This window comes from Pavona decussata, unplaced genomic scaffold, assembly GCF_977016875.1.
Source record: "Pavona decussata unplaced genomic scaffold, jaPavDecu1.1 SCAFFOLD_128, whole genome shotgun sequence".
Lineage (NCBI taxonomy): Eukaryota > Metazoa > Cnidaria > Anthozoa > Scleractinia > Agariciidae > Pavona > Pavona decussata.
This window is the reverse complement of record NW_028145542.1, coordinates 285,001-305,624: the sequence shown is the minus strand read 5'-3', so window position 1 is coordinate 305,624 and position 20,624 is coordinate 285,001. Positions and strand designations below refer to the sequence as shown.

Below are 20,624 nucleotides of genomic sequence, written 5' to 3'. Positions count from 1 at the left end.
GTACGGCTCGAGCAAGCTAGGTTAGTAAGTAGTTTATTATATGCAGGGTCCCAAGGGGGTTTAGGGCTCCAGGGCTCCGGCCTTAAAAATGCAGGGCTCCAGGGCTCCAAGGCGAAAATTTCAGGGCTCTAGGGCTCCACATCATCTGCTTTAGGGCTCCGGGCTCCACGCTGGTCTACAATCTTGATATGTAAAAATTCTATTTTTAACGCTAAATCAAATACGCAAATAAAAAAGTCAGCAATTCCGATCAATTTTTTAAACCCAAGCAGCCAGTTATATTATCTCCTATTATTTAAAAGTGGATTAAATATTAAACTTGTTTAAATGGGGTTGACTGACCTGCAAGACTCCCACTGTGTGCCCATTGTGTTGATAAAAGCAGTTTATAGTTTTGCTGTACAAGCATGTCTTTAAGCGACTTCTCTTTTCTGTAAGGGATCAAGGGAGGTTCCTTGTATATCTCTCTTAGTAGCGGCTGGTTTTGTATTAAATGCCGTTTTTCCATTAGAATATTTTTCAAACATGGCAGTGATGGTTGAAATTGTGTCACGAAGGGTAGAATTTTCTTGTCAGTGCGCTTTCGGTTTTTGTGTAAGAGCGTTCTTTCTTTCTGCGAAGTTAACTTCGGAGAGGATTTTATCCACGAGGTTACTAGGACAACCTCTCGATGCCAGGCGTGTTTTAAAGTTTTTAATGTTTTCCTCAAACACTACTTTAGAAGAGTTTGTCCTCAGAAGCCTAAGGGCTTCTCCTTTAACGAAGCCTTTTTTCACGCCCGCTGGGTGGCAACTATTCACCGTATCAAGAAATGGTCCATTGTAGTGAGTCAAATTCGTCTTCACAAGTCCACGGCTAAGATGAATTTCAAATCGTCACAAAATTGTCGGCGTGTCAAATTAGCGACACTAGGGGAGAGGGGTTTGGAAAGTTGCGGAAGATTTACTATTATTGTTATTGACCCCAAGCAAGAAACCTGGAAATGCTAAAATTATTAATACGATTTTGGATCAGTTGATAATAGCGCGCAGCACAACGCCGCAAAACAGTGAAGCTTTTATCGATGGTTTCACTTCAGGTCAAGAGTTGAGAATTTCAAAACTAACTTGTTACTCGTAAAAGAAAGGAAAGGAAAGAAAAGGCCTCGTTTATGAAAACCCGCGCTTTGGATTGCAAAAATCGCCCGATTAGACCGTTTGATTGAAAAGGATCAATGTGGTCGTTGTCATTTAGTCTTAAAACAAAAGCATCGGTTGCCAGAGCAGCTCTAAAAGAACAGGTGTTTGTTTAAAACCATCACGCTTTCACTCGCGACGCGACGCTTTCGCCAAATATGCAAATTTCGAACTCGTGCAGTCATCGGCTATTTTTGAATTTCCCTCGTGAATTTCGCTATTGTAATAACAGCGAGTTTGAATTTCCCTCCTGAATTAATAAGCCTTTGTTTGGCGCTAAAGCTATTGTTTCAAAATCTCCTTTTATGGCCGTATTTGCGACGCTAAACAAAGAGCATTGTCTTTGAATTTGATCAGCTTTTCTTGATACGAGTGTAGTTTGTGTATTGAAATGTTTCAGTAGGTTTGTAATGTATGCGCACGTCGAGAATCAATTCTTTCTCTAATCTCTCTCCCTTATAGACTGTTGTATCCAAGAATGTTGTTTCTAATTGTTAGACTTCAGCGGTTTACTTTATGGTAGAGTGGTATGAATTTACTTGCTCAATGAAATGTTCTATTTTTTTCTTTGTTTGTATCCCACAAGCAAAATACATCGTCAATGAACCTTTTCCACGTTAGTGGTTTGTTAACGCTCTGTCTTAAGATCTCCTTTTCTATAGATGCCATAAAGATGTTGGCAAAAGCTACTGCCATTTTAGTGCCCATGGCAGTTCCGTGTGTTTGGAGATAGTCTTTCCCGTTAAATTGGAAGGAGTTCTCCTTCAGTATAAGGCTGAGCCTTTCTCTGAGGAAATTTGTAGCTATAGGAGGGTTATTGGCATGAAAGTTCTCATATGTGTTGCATACTATAGAGATTCTCTCCTCCTGTGGGATATTCGTGTAAAGGCTAGTACCATGTAACATCCATTAAGACTAGAAACGCGTTTCTAGGCACCCTAGTGCTTTCAATAAACCTGATGAAATGTGTCGTATCTTTAAGATACGAGTCCTGTATTTGTGCTATTGGCTGAAGTAGTTTGTCTACGAATGATGATAGGCGTTCTGTTGGGCCATCACATTCAGATATGATAGGTCTTCCGACTAATGTCGGTTTGTGAATTTTTGTGATGGTATAAAACACTGGGATTCGAGGCGGATTTGGTGTTAGGTTAAACCATTTAACCGTCATTTCGTCTATACACCCTGCTTGGTGAAGACCCGAAAGTCAGGATGGAAAGGGTCATGAATCAGATGAACAGTAAACAGTATAATCTATTAATCTATTAAGGACATGGGTAAGTATTGAAATTATTAATCTTCATCAATTATTATTTGTATCTTACAAATGATCTGTCAAGTTTTTTTTTTAATTTGTTGTAACTGATACCTGCGAGCAAACTGCTAAAGGAACGTCCCGTTACTTAACTATAAAGTTGTTTTTATCGCGCTCTCTGGCTACAATTATAACAAAGTTTTCATTAAATCCCTTAATAAGTTGTTGCATATCATTGTAAACTGAGATAACCGCGTTTACTTGTATTATGTTCTGTTCTCTCTCCAGATTCTGTTTCTTTATGCCCGTTAACACGCACAAACAAACACAAAAAGGCAGCAAAACAAGAATCAATGCAATCTGGGAACTCGAATGATCAAACTTGAAAATGCTGGGCTCCGGGCTTCGTGCAAAATGTCTTTGGGCTCCGGGCTCCACATCCAAAAAAGGATCAGGGCTCCAGTCAGTAAAATGATAGGGCTCCGGGCTCCACAGCAGAAATTTCAGGGCTCCAGGGCTCCAGGGACCCCCCCTTTGGGACCCTGTATATGGCACTCGGAGCAAACCTGTTTATCTTATAAAACGCACTTCCGGTCACTTGAATTCAAAGGGTTTCCGTCGTGACGTGTTTTTGATAACGCGAGCAACCCAGAAAGAACAAGCTACGGTACCACGAGGTTAACATGAAAACAAATTTACTGAACGTTTACATGTAATCATGCTGATTATAGAAAAGACTTCAAGAACGATTTATAGCGGAATATGACATAAATCTTAACAGCTGCGGTTTGTTTTTGAAACTGCTCACAAAAGGGTTTCGTCGAAACCAGAAAATTTACTAGCGCATCACATAGTAAGGATCAAGAAAAGGTTGCTGTGAAAATCATATTCAACTTTAAAAGAAGCAGCATTAAGTCGATTCTCCTCATCGCTCTCAACTCTGGCTCGGAAACCCAAGTGTAGGGATAAGAACCACCACACAGTTCTTTGGAGTGCAGCTGGATTGGAGTCGCCGAATTCTTCTGCCTCAAAAAGAGCATTTTCTTCGTTTTCGTCAATCGCCCGAGCGGCTTGGAGCTCGTTTCTTCTGTCGTGCTCGCGAACTAGTGACATTGTGCTTCGCAGCTAGAACTCTTTTCGATTTCTTAAACTCATTATCCTTGAGTATGTTGAATGGATATTTCTTCTCAGAGAAGTATCACTGTATATTGCGCTGAAAACTGGAAAATGTTGCTGGCTCGTATTCACCATTTTTCCTGCGTTCGTTGTCTGTGCCTGTGCTTTCTCACGTATATTTCACGCAAAGGATGCAGTTTAATGTAACAGTCGAAACTTTTAATCAGATTAATGTAGTTCAAATCTGCTACGTTTAACCTATTTCTAGTTTAATTTATCCATGGCAGTGGTAAAGAAAGAGGAAAAGAAATTTTCCAATTATTTGTTTTAACACAATAATATTCAGCCACAATAACTGGACTCCGCATCAGAGCGAACGGATACTCTGGAATTTCCATCTATAAAAAGCAGGCGCAATATATATTGGTCAGTAACGCTACCGAACTTTCGATCCAAAGATTTTCCTACTGCGAATGAAAAATGCTTCCCTTAAAAAATGTCGCTTCATTTTTTTCTAATAAGAAAAACTATTTGTACCCGTGACAGTCTGTCACGCCATCTTTTTTGCGCTTCGATCGCCAAATCTCAAGAAAATGCTGATAAATCTGAAGCCTAGCGGGTCATTAATTTCATTTAAACAGAGCTTTGTTTTTATATTATGATAAATAGGTATACAGTGAAGCCATAGAAAGTCATTATAGGGAAATCTAAGTTATCGCCCATGGGTAAAATTGGCAATGTTTCAGTGCTAAAATGTGGTTGTTGAAAGTTTGCATTTATAGCATGTTCTTCTAAACCTACTTCGGATGTAAAAGTAACTTAGGTTTTAAATGTTTTCCCGTAAAACAGAAGAGGAATACCAAATAAAGCAATAAATGTCATTTGAAAGTTAGTAACAGTCTGCGGATTGATACGCGAGCGGTCGAAAGTTAAGGAAAATTCCATCCCGTCGAAAGCTGACTTTGAGCTCAGCTGAGACAAAATCGTTTTTCGCATATTTAATCGAAAGGAAGCGGTATTTTGAAAAAAAATAACTACAGCTCAGTTTGTTTCTCACTAGGGACTACCTATGAGCAAAATATGAACGAAATTGATTTTTTGACTTGTGCCACCTCTTGGTCGATATTTGTGGAAAGCCGCTCTTAAGTTTTCACCGGCAACGATCGAAAAAAACAGGTAAATAGTAATTGAGTCAGCATGCATTCGTGTTATTTTGCAACTGAGCTGGAGTTGAAGCCCACGTGCTCCTGTTAAATAAAAAAAATGTGACTTTCCTTTTTTTGTTTGTTTGTTTGTTTTTTGTTGTTGTTGTTGTTGTTTCTAAAAGCCAGCGACACACTTGGCGATCTTATACGCCGATCGCCGCGATCGGCGTATAAAATCGCCGATATCTGGCATGTCAGATATCGTCGATTAAATTCACCGACATTCGCCAAGTGTGCCCGTTCCTGCGATTTTCTACGTTTATTGCTGCGAATCGCTAGTAAAGCCAACCCATCAGGTTGGGCGATTTTATCACATGAGTTTTCAGAACTGCCACATTGCCGCGAAAAAAAATCGCTAGGTGTGTCCACATCAATCGGTGGCGAAAATCGCTGGCGACCAAATTCGCCGCGATCGGCGTATAAAACATCCAAGTGTGTCGCTGGCTTTAGACTATTCTCTTGACAGCCATGCTATAGCTGCAATAGGTAGGGACGTAAATTAATGTCGTTTCAATTTTCCGGAGTTTGAAGTAATAGATCAAAAACGAGTGCGAGTTTTTTATCAGGGGTTCCAAACACCAAGAAACGGATTAAAGCACGACGCCGAAGGCGGAGTGCTTTTGTTTCGAGGTGATTAGAACCCCTGATGAAAAACGAAGCACGAGTTTTTGAGCTGGCTTCTCAAACTAGTGTCAGAATTTAGTGGAATTATTTCCGAAGAATGGGTAATTAGAGGGCGTGATCAATAGGCTATTGTTTTTTCTTGTTCGTGGTAACTGAAATTAAAGGAATATCTAATATGCAGCCATGGGGGGGGGGGGGGGGGGTGAGTTTTTTGGTAGATTAACATTACGGCGCGTGACGGAGTTTGAGCTCGATTTAGAACGATTTCGCGTTCCTAAAACTTCTTTTCAAGAAAATGGTCTGGTGAATGAAGCCGTTCCAGCTTCAACTTAGTATAAAAACAAGTGTGCCGTGAGCATTTTTGCCAAATGGAAGAGGTTAAGAGAGGTTAAAGTTCCGGTATTAGATATTGGTGGTCTCTTCATGGACTACGATTTTCACAAGGTTACCGCTCTGAGCGCAGACTGATTGTCGGAATGGACGCTCTGTCCCTGAACTATTGGTTGTCAAAATTCGTGATGGAAGTAGCTAAAAAGTCTAGTGGAAAGAAAAATGTGTTGCCCTATTGTTGTTGAAAGTAATGATTGAAGCGGCAAATATACTGTATTCAGTATTAAGACTGATTAAAATTCAAATTTGTTGATCAGTGTCTTGATCATTTTTTTGAACTAATCGAGTGCGTCTTGATCGGTATATTCATTGGTATCAAAGTACATGCACCTGACCTAATTGGTCCAAGTTGATTCGGTTGTCAGCACATGAATAATTAATGGTAGCTTACAAGTAAAAGTTTATTGTCGTTTTTCAAAGATCCTCTTTAGAATGAAATATACAGGTTGCAGCTTAACTGAATCTTTAAAACTTAAAAAAAAAAAACAAGAAAAAGAGTTTTGATTTTTTTTTATTTCGACAGCTCCTCTGCTTTTCTTCTGCTACCCTTTTAAGCCTTACTGCAGAAATTTAGATATCAAGCTGGTCTTTTCTTTTTTTAAAATCAACAAAATTTTGGGCATGAAAGAATCTATCCCAAGCGAGCTCCGTTCTTGCGTTGTATTAATGTTTTTGTAAGAGAGTTTTCCGATTTAGCGGAAGTTTTGCGGAAGTGGAACTTGCCAAATTCAACTGAATTCAATTTCTCGGATTTCTTTATGTGAAATTCGTTTAACGAATACTAGTAAGTAACTTCCACTTCACGAAGCCAACTACAGCGCGCAAATATATTTTATTCTTGCAAAATTAATGAAAGTTTCGATTCACCAACAAATTCAGGATTTAAGCAAGCATTTTTTGTGGCCAGCTCATTAAAGTTGGGGGCTAAAGACGACAAGTAATCAACGGACGGACAAGCTCAATGGGATTTTAAGGACTGTTTCAATACAGTTTTTCGGAGGCCATACCGATATTTTTCCAATCGCATCAAAAGTGATTTTATCCTTGTCCAGTCACTATCATATTTTCCGCACCACTAACTAACTGTGCTTATGACCGGCGGCTGTCATGACTTCATCGTAATCGGCGAGTTTCTTTAGTACATGGTAATGACTCCTCGATTAGTCAATTCTCGATTAGTCAATTCTCGGAAAACTAGATCGAACTTCCGCTAAATCGGAAAACCCTAAGTGGCCTGTAATGCCTGTTACGTCGGCGAAACCACCCAGCATTTTTTCCACACTTGTAAGATCGTTAGCACTTAGCTACTGATGAGGCCTCTCTGGTATTCAAACACTTAGAAGATTCTAAACAATGCCATAGTTTACGTTCGCCTGATTCTTTCAATATTCTCCATCATGCTTCCACCAATTATCAACTCAAGATCAAAGAAGTTCTCATAGTTTTTTCAATAAAATTGACAAATAGAATGTCTGAGATAGTCAAAATACGATAAAATGAATTCCAGTAAACATTAACAGTCAGACTGAATATTGGTCTTAATATTGTTTTTCAGATAATATTTGGAAACAAACCACAAGGTATATTAAAAGTATGACAATATCAAAAGATCCGGCCGACAGCAACCCCTTCCCATATACACCCTCTGTCCCCCCCCCCCCCCCCCGACCCATTACGACTCAATAAAAGTCAAGCAAGCAGGGCGGATTCACAGGAGGAAGTGGAGGAATCGACCAACAAACACATACAAGATCCTGAACTTGCAGCCATGTGGGAGACATTAGTAAGAATCGAACCAAAGGCCAATTTGCTGTTTAACGAAAAGAAAACCTTGCAGCGGGAAGCTACGTGATAGCCTTGAATTCACGCAGAGCAAGATTGAGGAGATAGCTACAATTAAATCAGCTTTGCAAGAAAAAAATTTTTTAAAAGACGAAGAACGACATCTCACTAAAAAAAAGAAGAAGTAAAGAAAAAAGTGGTGCAACTGGAAAATGTCTTCGCATGTTATCCTTAAGTAGAATTATGAAAATAACAATATTGAATTTCGAACGAGGCCTTTAACTACTGTTAAAATTATAGGTTAAAAATTCGGCCTACAGCTTATACAGAAATTAATGTGAAGTAAAATGTGTGGAAAGTGTAGTAATGGGGCAAAGTATATAAAATGTATGAGAGGTATAAATACAAATATGAATAAAATAAAGTACGAGTGTCACAGAACAAAGAGTCTCTCCAGATGTACTAAAATAGTCATTTAAACAAAAGGTCCGTGAATTCGCTGTATTCTTCTCGTGAGTTAAGGGTAGGTTTGTACTTTCTGATGGAAAGTACTTCGAATAGCCGTTATTGATTTTCGGGGTAGTTTTCTTGCACAATGGTATTAATTTCAATGCCACTATAGTCTTTGTTTTATTATAGAGAGATGTGTTTCTTCACGGTGGAATTTTCGTTATTGAGGTGTTCTCTTATACGATACTGGATGAAACGTGTAGTGCTACCGATGAATTGTTGATTGCAGTTGTTACATGTGATTTCGTAAACGACGTTTCGTCATTAGTACAAGTTGGTTTTAGAAATGGGGCACTTGTCTCTGGTGCATGTACTTTCCGTGGTGCTGTGGGAGAAAGCTCGTTTGAGGGTGTGTAATCTGTAGACAACACATACCGCTTTTTTTTTTTTTTTAAATAAAAGGATTAGTGATCCTGTGGTTTATATTAACCGTTTTGAGATGTACGGAATCTTGAGGTATGACCATGCTGTGTTGGTGGGTCGAGAGTCTCTTTCATGGCTCTGGGGACGCTTTGTTTGGTGTATGCGTTCTCTGGATATCCGTTCAGACGGCAGAGGATGTCATCGAATAAGTTTTGCTGCTTTGTTGTTGTTATCAGTGAGGAACAACGTTAACTATCTCCGATACGTTTCCGCACATTGCGAATGAAAGTGATCATTGATTTCTTGGGCATAGCTGATTGATGGTGAACAAATAACGCGTTTTTAGCTTTTCTTTTTTTTTTTTTTTTTTTTCTCGTAAAATTAGAAAAGTGCTTTTGCCATTTTTGGATGTGGTAATTTTGAATTCGAGTTGTGACAGCGAGAGGCCATTAGGTGTTGTTTCAGTTTTATCGATTTCCAACTTTAATTTGGGTTGTAGACTGTTCATTATATGGTGGAATTAATCTACCATTTCTTCACTAGTTGTCTAAAGCAAAAAGTCATCTACACATTTTCTATAGGGGGGGGGGATTATTTAGAAAAAATGCTGCGTTTTTGGAGAAGATAAAACGGAATCTTCATGCAACACGATGACTTGGAAAAATAGAGGAGTAAATACTAGTTCAACCTCGAAATACACGGAATCCCTAAACAGAAGATAAAGTAAAAGTATTAACTACATACAACTTCAGGTTGTTCACATCTGATTTGTGTTACACTATTCTAGCAACGAACAGATGACGACCATAGTCACAATCTTACAATAGGGGTACAACTTCAATATGGGATTTGGTTCTTCTTTGTTGTAAGCTTTTTAAAATTTGTTTTTTCGTCTCAATAAAGTTGTTATAAATAAATGAATGAATGAATGAATCAATCAATCAATCAATCAATCAATCAATCAAATAATAAATAAATATAACCATAATCAATCAATCAATCAATCAATCAATTGATAAATAAATATAACCACTGTTGTTCTGTTGTCCGTTTTTAACTCATGAATGCGTGCATGCGCAATGAACGAGTTATTGTAATGTGGGCTGAATTTCTCTCGGTCGCTCGCTTGCTCGATCAGCCGTAAACTTTATATTAATTTAATCGGAATTTAATTAAAATCAAGAATAATTCATGAGTTTACGTAAAGTGCATGTATTCTCCATCAGCCGCCATTACGGGAAAAGAGCGAGTACGTAAAATCAACTCAACGAATAACTTATTCTTAAAAGAAAATACTAGTAGGTGTGTTGTCTGCTAACTCCTTCCATTGACCGGAGCTACAGTGAAACTAAGGGACAACTTCTTATTTTGGTAACTGAAGCGCCGCATTGAAAGTCGCTCACGACTGAGATTGTCATCAAAGTCAACAGGAAATTCGCGGTAAATGGAGGCAGGAAATATGATGGAGAAACGTCTGACGGTGTTCCAAACTCATTTGTGTATTCTTTTTTAACGGTTCAAAGTAATTTGACCGTTTAAATCGTAGCGCCATAGGTGCTAGATAAACCAAAACTCTCAACAACTTATAAATACAATAATTAATCTTTTTTTTTTTTTTGGAAGTCGTGGACACTGTTGTCTTGTGGCGTATCTCGCTAACTTACATTTATTTTATTTATTTATTTATTTATTTATTTATTTTTTCCAAAAGCAACAAAGAATTTTCAAAATTAAAACTTGCTTAAAAAATATAAATTTATTAAAGGAGCTCAATCTTGCTGAGGTCAATAGCTTAGAATCTTTTTGAAGTAGCCTAGGATACGGAATAAAATACCAGTAAGGCCACTTATTAAGCCTTTATGGAGTGTTTTTACGTGACGTCACGACAGCCATGTTGGTGTCCCAAAACAAAGAAATGGCAGCCATGTTGGTGTCCCAAACTAAACTTCTAGGAATTGAACTCTATTTTTATGCAAATACTTTCTTTTGTTTCAGTAAAGCAAAATGGCCGGTAGTCACGTGAATGAAAACGCTCTATTGCTTATATTTCGAGACCTGGGCCGACCAAACACAATGCAAACAATGTTTTATACCTTGGCACTAGTCACCTCTGCATTCACGAATTGTCTCACAGGAGCCTTTGATTCGTTTTGTAACTTTCACTGAATATTGTGATACAAACATGGAAATACCGCTTCTTGCATAAGCCGAGCTGGATATACATTTATGTTTCCATTTTATATGCGTTGACACTAGGGCATGTGCTTATAAATTGATAAGCTTCAGTTCCGAAGAGATACCCGTCATTTTGTTCCCTGTATCTTTTTTTTTTTTTCTGCCATAGCAGTTCGAGTTCTTTCTTCGACATTCAGTTCCAGATTCGTTTTGAGCTATTTCGACCTTAACTCCTTTTTAATACACATAACATTGTACTTTATGCAACCTATTTACTTATATAGCTAGCTGTTTTGCTTAGTAGTTACTACATTTTTTAATTTTTTTTTTCCTTTTTAGTGTGCTAAGTCAGGTTTTCCTCTGGCCCTCCAAGTCTTCTTAACTATGACCAAGGCGAAGGCGGAGTGGTAAAATCACGTGTTTCTCTAATAAATGCCAGTAGAAAGGGAAACTTGTTACCCGTAATACGCCTCAAATCAGCTAACTCTGTATAGAACAAATCAAACATCAACAGCAAATTGCAGAATTTTATGAATCCAAAGGGCTATTTGAATGGCGCAGATCGGGGAGAGCTGGGTAGGGATTATCCCGTGGTGACCTTAAACCTGAACAACTTTTCTTTTATAATATTTGGCCAAACACCATGAGAATCATTTTTTTTAGAAATGTATCTGGGAACAGTTTGATAAGATCTGTTAGTGATCTTTTTTTTATTTCAATTATCGAGCTCTTAAGCCTGGTTTACAACTACGACGCAAGCATAAGCACAAGAAACCTGCGTGTAAACCGGTGCGACGCAAGCTTAAGCGCCTTCTGCTTGCGCTTGTCTTATGCTTCCGTCGTCCCGGTTTACACGTACGACGCAACGACGCAAGCATAAGCACAAGCACAAGAGAATGGAACGATTTCCATTCTCTTGTGCTTGTGCTTGTGCTGGCGTCGTTGCGTCGTATGTGTAAACCAGGACGAGTAAAGTAAACTGAAAAAACAGTGGCAAGTTGTCAGCGTACATTCTGGTTACTCATGCGTTGAAATTTGCAAAATGGCGGCAGCAATTTTTTATGCTTCTCCGCTTGCGTATGTCACTTTATGCTTATTCTTATCGCACGTGTAAACATCCTTGTACTTATGCTTGTGCTTATGCTTATGCTTGCGTTGTACGTGTAAACCAGGCTTAAACGCGCATAGACTATGTTCCTTATACCTTGCAAAATCGTACAGGTTGGTTTTTAGAAAATCGTTAAGGCTTAAAATGTAAGGGAGAAAGGCCACTAAAAGTCAGAAATGAAAGAGCGACGAAAAGTTCGACCCCGTTCAACTCAGTAACTTCAACCGATTAAGAAAATAAAAAAAAAGGAAATTCCGTGGTGGTCAGTTTGAAGCGCACATCGTTCCTTTAAGTAAATATTTATTCTAGCAATATCATGATGTATATTACTTTTTAAAGCGGTATTAGGATCACAAGCATTTTTTTGTTCAAGCTTTAACCTTTACATATTAAATAGATGCTCTTCTTCTTCTTCTCTTTTTCTTTTTTTTTTTTTTCATCGAAGCTAATGGAAGAAGCGATCAATGAAATTTTCATCTCACTGTGTTTGTCCTGGATTTTCGCTTTAACTTCGCAACAGAAGTGGCCAGAATATTGTATGTTAATTTGCACAGAGCTTTTGTCCGCAATTGCCCGACTACTGTCAAAAAGAGAGCTGTATACCAGCGTTGCGCCATAAGCAGCAAATACCTTTGTTCGAGGATTTGTCAGTGTGTCAGGTTTCATTATGAGTTCTTAAATATGCCCTTAAGGAATTCCAAAAAAAAAGTGTCTCCGAAAATATCGAAGAAAACGTGCGAACTGCAGCCCCGCAACTAGGTTAGAAAAGTATTTGTTAACAAAGCAATTTTAAAGACGACAAGAGCACGCTAAATTGTTGATTTTAAGATTTTGTTCAATGTATCTGGGGATTTTTTTTTGTTATTTTTTGTTTCTTTGTTAGTGCTCTTGTTGTTGTTGTTTTATTTTTTTCTTCATTGATAAGTAGCATACAAAGACAATTTTATCATTCGGAAAACGCACCTTGTTTGGGCTAAGGAAATGAGCTATACGAATTGTCTGTATTATATATGAACTCGGAAATGTCGTTCAGCTGAGTTTTTAATTTTATTTTTATAATTTGAGAGCAAAATTTAATGCCAATAGTATTTCAGTTCCTAATCAGAACCTGGGCAGCTTTGCTTGAATTTACCTTTGAACTTACAACAGGTGGCTTTGTCCAGTTTGATTAATAAGCGTGATTTATAAAACCTTACCTTACCGGTTTTGCTTGGCCTCTATTTTTCGCAGTTAGGTTAGGTTATTTTGAATTCGTCTCCTCTGATAAAGACGTCCTTTGTTCATATTTGTTTTAATATTTAACTCCATCATTTTCTCGTTTGCTGAGTGTTCTTTTAGTAGAGATTGAAGTGTATTGACGATTTTTCTCCGTCTTTACTTCCATCAGTTTCGTCTACTCAACTTTCTATACTCAGGAAAGGGTCAGCTATGGGCATTTGAATACCAGAAAATTTCCTTATGATCAAACCTGACCTCCCATAAAAGACAATCATTTATATACACCAGTCTTAGTTTTGAATGGAAACCGCATCGAAAAACATCCAGGGAAACCCACCCAACGGCTAGTTTCGCTGAGTATTTTTTTGTAAAGATTTTTCAAGCCTCTAAAATTAGGATATAATCGGGAAAAAATACTAGGGCTATGATTTAAGCAAAAGGTCACTTCAAATTTTTGAAACGCTGAAAAGTAAACTCATTTTGAATTCAGGGGGGTCAAATACCGTGTTAAAAGTATTAAAAAAAAGGCACCTAACATTTGCGAAAGTTAACAGCAACTCTAAAACTTTTTAGTTTGGGATTTCGTCCCTAAAACTGTCGGCCATTTTATTTCATTTTTAGCTAAAGAATCCGAACAGATTAAACAAGCTCTTTGTTACCTTACTGGAACTGGCCTTTTGAAAACCCAGAAAACAACTTTTTAAAAATCTTCTTATAATGCTCTCGTTAGGTTACCCTGAACATCGAGTTGCAAACTTTCTGCCACACACTCACAACATGTGCGTATTTTGTACATCCATGATATAAGAAAAAAAAAAATTCAAATCTGTTATTTAGGTTGTTCAAGACCAGACCAACTCAGACTATAGAGCTCATTGCGCTCCTTTATTTTCTCTTCTGATCTTGAGTGCATTAGATATTTTTCAAGTAAATTCGTTTTCACCTCAGCAGTTATTGCCTCCGACGTTTCTCGATCTGTTTGTAGCTAGAAGTCAAAACATGATTGATTTAATTATAGCCTTATAGGAAATTACCTTTTTCACTTTCCCCTGTGACCTTGGTTACTTGTTTGCCAAGGATACAAAAAAGCATATCTTAGTTATTATACTTGTCAATCTGAACATCTAATACCTCTATTAGATATTATAATGTCTACCGAGTGAGTTAGGAAATGGGTTAGTTTCTCAGAAAACAACAGATGTTTATTTGCAATAAGGAAATCTGGAATCCAAGATTGTGTCATATGTTTGATAATTATAAGTCCAATATAGAATGTGATTAAGAAAACTTGATCTCATATCCAGAAATACAAACGATAGTAAAACTAACAAGGCTGCGTTGAAGAAAATGGACGAACGCAACAGAATCCTTTGCAAAATGAGGACTTTTCCAGAGGTTGTGAGAATTATGAGTACATATCGAATGGCGAGAAAATCTTGAGCTTCTTTATTTTTATTTCATTCCTTTTTCGAGTGCTAAACCTTACGCTGCAACTTTTGCCGAGCGATCTGTTTACCCTTAAGGTGATTCCCTTGAAATAAAAGAAATATTTGATTGCAATATTTCCCTTTAACAATGAGTCTATTTGATCACTCCTTGTCAGGTCGTGTGGAATCAGAGATTATATAGATAAAGCAGAGTTGAGAAAAAAAAAAATGACGCATGGAATGAATGAAGCATAAGCAGTAGTTAAAGATAACTTTTTCGATAGGGAACTACAATGTTAATCGGTATTGACCACAAAATGACTATTTTAAGTCCCCAAATGGTGGGCAAGCTCGTTTTCCTGGGAATGACGCATTTTTCTGTCCTCAATCATTTTTCTAAAAAAACATAAGTAGTTTAATGCCTAAGTTAATGTACCAAGGTAAAAAAAAGATAGCTCTCTATTAAATGGCCTACCCTTCAATAAACACATCATGTTTTCAGCGTGCGCGCGCCAAATGTGCGCGATGATGACTCATTAATTAGTTCACAAGTTCATCGTGTGGCATCAAACAGTTAGCAATAATACTAGGCATCGCATGTGCGGTTCTGGTCCAGGTGTTCACACCATGTTTAATTCAATCCACTCGCGCCGATAACTTATCATACCATCTTCCTATCATTTTCACACATTCACCACCGTTTTATATATCAATTTCAGGTCATGCAGGGTGACCTTAAAAGATTTGGCACAAAAATGCTTGGAGTTCTAAATGTCCTACAAAAAAATGGGACAAGAGTGGAAAGTAAGGGTGCTAGATTCTACGCAGCTCATCTGGTTAAATGACTATTAGGAAAAAAAAAAAAAAAGGGACAAAACAAAAACAAGTCACACTTACAACCCCGACATCTGTGATTGGTGTGAAAAGATATCTTGCGGTAGATGTTGAATTCGATTGTTGCTGAGGTCCCTGCAAACGAAATGAAAGTTTATTTTATGGAAGAGAGAAAATCAGAAGGGTAAGAAAGGTCATAAATATTAAGGACAATATATTTGACAATTATTCCACGAGCGCGCGTTGGATATTTATAGGTTATTTCACGTTTGGTGAGCGCGTACGATTTTTATTCACAAGTTGTGTAAAACAAACGAACGAGCGCAGCGAGTGACTTTGTTTTACACAATGATTGAATAAAAATCGTACAAGCGAACTAACCGTGAAATAACTTATTTATTATATACATACCGAGATTCATAAGCGAACAGAACTCAAAGGTAAACATATCTTTATTTTCTTTCAAAGGAAAACAACGCGCGGTCAAGCCGCCTCACAGTTCGAGAGTTGCACTGAAATAGCTTCCTCGTAAAATACTTTACATCCAAATTATCAAGCAAAAATGCTGTTAAAAGGCAGAACTAGTTAGAATAAAATAAGACACCCTGAAAATATGTCGAAATAGTTTTACGCAAGTTCAAAATTTGAAATACAGAAGTGAAAACCCGAGCCTTCATTTTTTGTTGTTTATCAGAACCCGCATGCTTGAATTGACATACACTAGTCAGAATCCGAATCAAGAGGTTTGATTCTTTTTTAAGTTTTGCTAGGGTTTTCCTCTCGTTGTTGTTGTTGCACGTCTTTGTTAACTAACGTTTGAATCATAGTTTTTCTGCCGCTGTGGATTTTGAAGTTTGGTCCGAGTCCGGCTTTCTGTGCCATTGCTTTCATTAAAGAATTAAGCTTATTTACACCGACTGGAGCTTTTTTGAACCAAGGTTTGCCGGAGCCAGATTTTACATTGTTTACTGCCAAGTAAAACGGTGCATCGTCGGTTTTCATTTCCGCGGGTCGCTTTTCTGCGTAGACTTTGTAGGCCTTTACTGGACATTTCTCGTTGTTCGGCACAGCAAAAATGGCTCTTACATCCCGAGGATCGTTTCCTGAACGAGTTGTTTTGGTTTCTCTTTTATTGAATTCGAGGTACTCCTGCCCTGTGGAAGTTTGACAAAGTTTTACGTCTCCCCAACACATTTCTCTGTGCTCCTTGCAGCCTCGTAACCCGAAATGGATTATGTTGTTGAACCACACAGTGTTTAAAAGCGCTTCTGCCGTGGAACTTCCCAAGAGATCCTTTTCATACAGAACTTGAATATCTTCCTCACTTAAAGCAGCAGAAGCATTAGGCTTGTTGCCCTTGCCTTTCCGTTTTAGATCCCTTTGCTTTGACTGAAGCGCTTTCCGAGTTTGCTCGAACTGGACGTCTTTCATAAGGCAAAGTCCATAGTTTTTTTTCTTCAAATGGCGCTCAAAGCTAGCGAAGAATGCCCTTAAGGAATTAGGCTCGTATTCCTCGTTGTCTTCTTTTTCAGTGCGAACCGTTACAAGGAACTCTCTGAGAAACTTGTTGAGCACTTGAGTAGTCAATTCGTCCATTTGCCTCGTCTCGCCTTTCAAAGCAAGAAATTCGTGGAACAGAGCAACATCGTGTTTGTCTTGTTCTTTGTGTTTTCATTTTCCTCTCCGTCTATGAATTCTTCTACTGATGAATCTAGGCTCTGAAAACGGTAAGTGTGATTTGAAGCCATCTTTCTAAAGAAAAATGCGCCTAGGCTCTTAGAAATGTGCTAATTGTCAGTCAAGAGGAGCGGCGAGCGAGCGACACGGTCTTTTTCACTAGTGAAAATAATGATATAGCCAATCAGAGCGTCGATACGTCGTTTTTCACTAGTGAAACCTGAACAACTTTTCTTTTTTAATATTTGGCCAAACACCATGAGAATCATTTTTTTAGAAATGTATCTGGGAACAGTTTGATAAGATCTGTTAGTGATCTTTTTTTTATTTCAATTATCGAGCTCTTAAGCCTGGTTTACAACTACGACGCAAGCATAAGCACGAGAAACCTGCGTGTAAACCGGTGCGACGCAAGCTTAAGCGCCTTCTGCTTGCGCTTGTCTTATGCTTCCGTCGTCCCGGTTTACACGTACGACGCAACGACGCAAGCATAAGCACAAGCACAAGAGAATGGAACGATTTCCATTCTCTTGTGCTTGTGCTTGTGCTGGCGTCGTTGCGTCGTATGTGTAAACCAGGACGAGTAAAGTAAACTGAAAAAACAGTGGCAAGTTGTCAGCGTACATTCTGGTTACTCATGCGTTGAAATTTGCAAAATGGCGGCAGCAATTTTTTATGCTTCTCCGCTTGCGTATGTCACCTTATGCTTATTCTTATCGCACGTGTAAACATCCTTGTACTTATGCTTGTGCTTATGCTTATGCTTGCGTTGTACGTGTAAACCAGGCTTAAACGCGCATAGACTATGTTCCTTATACCTTGCAAAATCGTACAGGTTGGTTTTTAGAAAATCGTTAAGGCTTAAAATGTAAGGGAGAAAGGCCACTAAAAGTCAGAAATGAAAGAGCGACGAAAAGTTCAACCCCGTTCAACTCAGTAACTTCAACCGATTAAGAAAATAAAAAAAAAGGAAATTCCGTGGTGGTCAGTTTGAAGCGCACATCGTTCCTTTAAGTAAATATTTATTCTAGCAATATCATGATGTATATTACTTTTTAAAGCGGTATTAGGATAACAAGCATTTTTTTGTTCACGCTTTAACCTTTACATATTAAATAGATGCTCTTCTTCTTCTTCTCTTTTTCTTTTTTTTTTTTTTTTTTTTCATCGAAGCTAATGGAAGAAGCGATCAATGAAATTTTCATCTCACTGTGTTTGTCCTGGATTTTCGCTTTAACTTCGCAACAGAAGTGGCCAGAAATTGTATGTTAATTTGCACAGAGCTTTTGTCCGCAATTGCCCGACTACTGTCAAAAAGAGAGCTGTATACCAGCGTTGCGCCATAAGCAGCAAATACCTTTGTTCGAGGATTTGTCAGTGTGTCAGGTTTCATTATGAGTTCTTAAATATGCCCTTAAGGAATTCCAAAAAAAAAGTGTCTCCGAAAATATCGAAGAAAACGTGCGAACTGCAGCCCCGCAACTAGGTTAGAAAAGTATTTGTTAACAAAGCAATTTTAAAGACGACAAGAGCACGCTAAATTGTTGATTTTAAGATTTTTTTCAATGTATCTGGGGATTTTTTTTTTGTTTTTTTTTGTTTCTTTGTTAGTCCTCTTGTTGTTGCTGTTTTATTTTTTTCTTCATTGATAAGTAGCATACAAAGACAATTTTATCATTCGGAAAACGCACCTTGTTTGGGCTAAGGAAATGAACTATGCGAATTGTCTGTATTATATATGAACTCGGAAATGTCGTTCAGCTGAGTTTTTAATTTTATTTTTATAATTTGAGAGCAAAATTTAATGCCAATAGTATTTCAGTTCCTAATCAGAACCTGGGCAGCTTTGCTTGAATTTACCTTTGAACTTACAACAGGTGGCTTTGTCCAGTTTGATTAATAAGCGTGATTTATAAAACCTTACCTTACCGGTTTTGCTTGGCCTCTATTTTTCGCAGTTAGGTTAGGTTATTTTGAATTCGTCTCCTCTGATAAAGACGCCCTTTGTTCATATTTGTTTTAATATTTAACTACATCATTTTCTCGTTTGCTGAGTGTTCTTTTAGTAGAGATTGAAGTGTATTGACGATTTTTCTCCGTCTTTACTTCCATCAGTTTCGTCTACTCAACTTTCTATACTCAGGAAAGGGTCAGCTATGGGCATTTGAATACCAGAAAATTTCCTTATGATCAAACCTGACCTCCCATAAAAGACAATCATTTATATACACCAGTCTTAGTTTTGAATGGAAACCGCATCGAAAAACATCCAGGGAAACCCACCCAACGGCTAGTTTCGCTGAGTATTTTTTTGCAAAGATTTTTCAAGCCTCTAAAATTAGGATATAATCGGGAAAAAATACTAGGGCTATGATTTAAGCAAAAGGTCACTTCAAATTTTTGCAACGCTGAAAAGTAAACTCATTTTGAATTCAGGGGGGTCAAATACCGTGTTAAAAGTATTAAAAAAAAGGCACCTAACATTTGCGAAAGTTAACAGCAACTCTAAAACTTTTTAGTTTGGGATTTCGTCCCTAAAACTGTCGGCCATTTTATTTCATTTTTAGCTAAAGAATCCGAACAGATTAAACAAGCTCTTTGTTACCTTACTGGAACTGGCCTTTTGAAAACCCAGAAAACAACTTTTTAAAAATCTTCTTATAATGCTCTCGTTAGGTTACCCTGAACATCGAGTTGCAAACTTTCTGCCACACACTCACAACATGTGCATATTTTGTACATCCATGATATAAGAAAAAAAAAATTCAAATCTGTTATTTAGGCTGTTCAAGACCAGACCAACTCAGACTATAGAGCTCATTGCGCTCCTTTATTTTCTCTTCTGATCTTGAGTGCATTAGATATTTTTCAAGTAAATTCGTTTTCACCTTAGCAGTTATTGCCTCCGACGTTTCTCGATCTGTTTGTAGCTAGAAGTCAAAACATGATTGATTTAATTATAGCCTTATAGGAAATTACCTTTTTCACTTTCCCCTGTGACCTTGGTTAATTGTTTGCCAAGGATACAAAAAAGCATATCGTAGTTATTATACTTGTCAATCTGAACATCTAATACCTCTATTAGATATTATAATGTCTACCGAGTGAGTTAGGAAATGGGTTAGTTTCTCAGAAAACAACAGATGTTTATTTGCAATAAGGAAATCTGGAATCCAAGATTGTGTCATATGTTTGATAATTATAAGTCCAATATAGAATGTGATTAAGAAAACTTGATCTCATATCCAGAAATACAAACGATAGTAAAACTAACAAGGCTGCGTTGAAGAAAATGGACGAACGCAACAGAATCCTTTGCAAAATGAGGACTTTTCCAGAGGTTGTGAGAATTATGAGTACATATCGAATGGCGAGAAAATCTTGAGCTTCTTTATTTTTATTTCATTCCTTTTTCGAGTGCTAAACCTTACGCTGCAACTTTTGCCGAGCGATCTGTTTACCCTTAAGGTGATTCCCTTGAAATAAAAGAAATATTTGATTGCAATATTTCCCTTTAACAATGAGTCTATTTGATCACTCCTTGTCAGGTCGTGTGGAATCAGAGATTATATAGATAAAGCAGAGTTGAGAAAAAAAAAATGACGCATGGAATGAATGAAGCATAAGCAGTAGTTAAAGATAACTTTTTCGATAGGGAACTACAATGTTAATCGGTATTGACCACAAAATGACTATTTTAAGTCCCCAAATGGTGGGCAAGCTCGTTTTCCTGGGAATGACGCATTTTTCTGTCCTCAATCATTT

General features: G+C 37.7%; 2 protein-coding genes and 1 pseudogene across 3 annotated transcripts in view; 2 read left to right on the top strand and 1 right to left on the bottom strand.

Moving 5' to 3' along the window:
- The window catches only part of LOC146468817 (ras-like protein 1), a 348,000-nt gene that overhangs the window by 183,156 nt on the left and 144,220 nt on the right, over positions 1 to 20,624 (top strand). The window lies entirely within an intron of this gene.
- LOC146468819 (uncharacterized) overlaps positions 1 to 20,624 on the top strand; it is a 349,521-nt gene that overhangs the window by 217,299 nt on the left and 111,598 nt on the right. The gene's annotated exons all lie outside the window — the stretch shown is intronic.
- On the bottom strand, positions 15,709 to 16,930 carry LOC146468824 (uncharacterized protein KIAA1958-like; annotated as a pseudogene).